At 45.8% G+C, this 4,636-nt stretch overlaps 1 pseudogene; it reads left to right on the top strand.

Annotated features, from left to right (window-relative positions):
- The first annotated feature begins 1,923 nt into the window (after nt 1-1,923).
- On the top strand, nt 1,924-4,349 carry LOC125075596 (annotated as a pseudogene).
- Nucleotides 4,350-4,636: the final 287 nt, after the last annotated feature.

The raw sequence follows: 4,636 nt of genomic DNA, 5'->3' as shown, positions 1-4,636 counted from the left end.
TCTAAATTTTTTGGTTGGATTTAATTTATTGTGAAGGATGATGGCGTTCACAACTCCAATAGACAAAATATCTGCTGCTATCTTTTTGTACCAAATATATGTCTTTCGCACAGGAGAATTGTAGCTTGCTAATTGATCCGCTAGATTAATTCCTTTTTTTCCATTATTGTACGTAAGCACCATCTTTGGTTTCATAATAGGTCGAAAACCTCCAGATAGCTGCATTTCATGATTGTGGCATGTAGATAACATGAAAATATCACGTTTGTCGTGCCATTTGAGGCACGTCATGCACTCATTTTGTTGAGCGGTGACTTCACCCTTTTTCAATGGTTGGTGTACCACCTCATAAGGAAGCCCTCGCCTTATTTTTCTGACAGTTCCACAAAAATCAGTTTTCTGGTTTTTAAGAAATCTAGCTAAAGGTACACTGGTATAATAATTGTCTGCGATCAAAATTCTACCTTCATTCAATAGATCACGACTCAAATTTACGACAACAGATCCTGGTTTATCTAAGCCTTCAAATTGTTCATCCTGGCCACAATAAATTTTATAGCTCCAAGTATATCCATTTGAAGCACATAATTTACAAATTTTCATACCATACTTGTTAGACTTTTGAGGATTAAATGTTCTAAATGCTAATCTACCCCTAAATCCAACCATAGACTCGTCTACTGCAACTATTTCACCAGGGGTATAAATATTTCGACAATTAGTAATAAACTTATCAATAAAAGGCTGAATTTTATACAATCGTTGATTCTTGTGGTCTGCTTGATTATCAGAAAAGAGCCAACATCGTAAAATTAAAGAAAACCTATTATATGACATGTCAATTTCATGAAGAAGTGGGTGGTAATACAACTTATCCTTTTTCCAGTATGATTCTAGAGTAGGAAAACTTAAAAGGCCTGTGAAAAGATACACTCCCAAAAACCTGGTTATTTCTTCTGGAGTCACATCTTTCCAACGAGTAAGACGACAATTGCGTGTGTTGCTTCTGCCTGACTCTAACTGTTGCCTTGCATATCAGTTTGTTTCTGCCACCACTAACAGAAAGAGATCACGGTCAAAAATAGCACAAAAAATATTCCATAATAAATTGTCATTTACATGGAATAAGGCTTCATGGCGTAGTCCCTCACTATAACCTGTAAAACTTTCTCTGGGCAAAGTTACCAAATTAGTATGCCAATCTTGAGAGGGCGGGTGAGTGGGAGCTGGTGAACCACTTGGTTCGACAGGATCGTTAGTTTCCATTATAAATTGCTCAATTACCTCAATGGAATCTTCGTTTTCCAAAAGTTCTTGATCTTCCAAAGGTAACTGGATATCAATGAAATCACTGACTGCGGCATCTTCTAATTCCAAGAAAACTTCGTCTTCTCCATCACTTTCTTCCAAAATACGCAGCAAATTAGCATCACTTAACGGTCGGGAACTCATTTTTGCTAACTATTTTGTGCAACAATAGATCTGCGATGCTCGATTAATTATGATTAACGTTTATAATTATTTTTATGCAACTACCGCAAGAAAACTAAAACAATTAGTTATAGTGGTAGTGCCACACTGCATACTTTCGGGTTGCAGTCGAATGGGCCGGCACGCCCGGGGAAGTACCACTCTCTCACTTAAAATCGACGTGAAGTGGTAGCTATGCTACTGCGTTTCGTCCGGTATGTGAGAGTCCCGGAGGCCCGATCCCCCTCCCCCCCAAAACATAATGGTTGTGCAGAATTTGGTTTTATTACCCCAGGAGGGTACCATCAGCGACTGCGGTGGAGAATCCCTGATCCATGATCAGGACGTACACAACCTGAGCAGGGATACCCAGGCTGCCCTCCGAATTCTGGGGGGGGCAATTTTGCGCTCGCCACTGTTCGGGGCAAGCGGAGCAGGCATCATAAGGCAACCCCTACCACCCTCACCGTGGACTTCTGCAACTTAAGGGGACTCAACTCCAACTTGAACGCCGTTCACTTTCACCTTGAGACGGCGAAGCCGGCCTTGCTCTTTTTTACCGAGACCCAGATATCCTCTCCTGCCGATACGACTTTTCTCTCTTATCCCGGGTACAAATTGGAACATTCCTTTGTACCACGAGCTGGGGTGTGCGTTTACGTCAGAGATGATATCTGCTCTCGACGCCTCGGCAGCCTTGAAGGGCAGGACCTATCGATTATCTGGCTGCGTGTAGACTGCGACGACCATCCGCGAATCTACGCGTGCCTTTATAGGTCCCATAGCGGTAATGCCGAAACCGACCGACTGGTTGAGCACGTCCAAATGGCTACAGATTCCGTGCTGCAGCAGATCCCATCCGCAGAGATCATAATTCTTGGCGATTTTAATGCCCACCATGCCGAATGGCTTGGATCGCGCACTACCGATCATGCGGGTAGATCTGTTCTCGACTTCGTTTTAGCATATGATTTGACACAATTAGTCCCCTCGCCAACGCGAATACCAGATGTGGCAGATCATACACCTTCCCTGTTGGACCTTCTGCTGACTTCCCATCCGGATGGCTACCAGGTTACCGTCGATCCCCCTCTGGGCTCGTCGGACCACTGTCTCGTTCGAAGTACAGTGCCGGAGGAATATAAGCCTGCCTCTAGGTCCTTCAAAAACGTGATCGCTAAAGCGAAAACGGAGTACATTGGCAGAATTGGCGAGAGACTAGTGCGCCTCCCTTCAGGAACACGTGCGTTCTGGTCTCTCGCCAAGGCTGTCTTAGGGAATTTCTGTCAGCCTTCCTTACCATCTCTGCACAAGGACGGTGAGTCATTGGCCCATACAGCGAAGGAGAAGGCTGATCTTTTAAGGTCTCTCTTCGCGGCGAACTCGACTCTGGATGACCGAGGAAAGTCACCACCAACAATCCCGCGGTGTGATACCACGATGCCGGAGGTTAAATTCCGGCAAAGTGCAGTCCGTAAAGCACTTCTTTCCTTGGATATTCATAAGTCGAGTGGATCCGATGGCATTCCTCCAATCGTGCTACGGACTTGTGCTCCCGAGTTGGCGCCGGTCTTAACGCGTCTTTTCCGGCAATCCTATGCATTCGGCGTCGTCCCGAACTCCTGGAAGACTGCTTTGGTGCATCCGATCCCTAAAAAGGGCAACCGCTCAGACCCGTCCAATTATAGACCTATAGCCATCACCTCCTTGTTCTCCAAGATAATGGAGTCCATTATAAACTGCCAGCTCCTGCAGTACCTAGAGGTGTACCAGCTGATTAGCGACCGCCAGTACGGTTTCCGTCGGGGTCGCTCAGTCGGTGATCTTCTGGGCGGAAGCAGTTGAGAGCAAGGGGGAGGCATTAGCAGCAAGTCTGGACATAGCGAAGGCCTTCGATCGCGTGTGGCACAAAGCGTTTCTTTCGAAGCTTCCTTCTTATGGGCTTCCCGAGAAATTATGCAATTGGATTACCAGTTTTTTGGCAGATCGGAGCATCAAGGTCGTTGTCGACGGTGCATGCTCTGACTTAAAATTCGTCAATGCTGGTGTTCCACAAGGCTGCGTTCTATCACCCACTTTGTTTCTTCTGCATATCAATGACTTGTTGCAAATCAGTAACATTCACTGCTATGCAGACGACAGCACCGTAGACACCTCATACACCGGCCGTGCTAATATTTCTCGGGAAAACGTCGAAGAAAACCGGAACAAACTTGTGTCTGAAATCGAGTCTTCGTTGAACAAAGTCTCGAACTGGGGTCGGCTAAACCTAGTCCATTTCAACCCCAAAAAGACGCAAGTTTGCGCGTTAACTGCTAAAAAAACACCATTTGTCGTATCTCCACGATTCGAGAACATTCCGTTAGCCGCCACAGCTAGTATCGGAATACTTGGCATCGATGTTTCGAGCACCGTTCAGTTCCGCGGTCAATTAGAAGGCAAAGCCAAATTGGCATCAAAAAAGCTCGGTGTGCTCAGCAAGGCAAGACAGTATTTCACGTCGGCCCATCGTCTAAGACCTATACAAGGCGCAAATTCGGCCTCACATGGAGTACTGCTCTCACCTCTGGGCGGGTGCTCCCCAGTACCAGCTCCTTCCATTTGACCGTATCCAACGTATAGCGGCTCGAATTATCGACGATCAAGCCCTTTCCGATCCGCTTGATCCTTTGGCTTTGCGTAGAGATGTTGGATCGCTCTGCATCTTCTACAGAATTTATCACGGGGAATGTTCCGAGGAATTGTTCGGATTAATCCCGGCTGCTGAATTTCACCTTCGGACATCTCGTCAAAATTCCAAATATCACCCGCAACACCTAGATGTCCGAAAATCCACAACAGCGCGATTTTTAAGACATTTTCTCTCTGAGTTTATTTGAGGCAACTCTGGTAATAAAATCAGTGCTTAGAATTAACTTCGAGTCCACTGTTTCGGCCACTGATTGCATAATGGCGAACACATTTTCGTTTTCCTTCTCAGAAATCCCATATATTTCGATGTTGAATGTACGGGACCATTGATCTCAGTTATTGTTCTCTGCCTGAATGGATTCTAAGCCTGTTTTCAAAGTTCCGCGTTTCGTCTGGTATGTGAGAGTCCCGGAGCATCCATGGACATCCATGCTCAGGACGTACACCACCTGAGCAGGGATGCCCAGGCTGCCCT

The sequence above is a fragment of the Vanessa atalanta genome, chromosome W (genome assembly GCF_905147765.1).
Source record: "Vanessa atalanta chromosome W, ilVanAtal1.2, whole genome shotgun sequence".
Taxonomy (NCBI): domain Eukaryota; kingdom Metazoa; phylum Arthropoda; class Insecta; order Lepidoptera; family Nymphalidae; genus Vanessa; species Vanessa atalanta.
The sequence above is the reverse complement of the archived record's forward strand: the minus strand, read 5'-3'. Positions and strand labels throughout refer to the sequence as shown.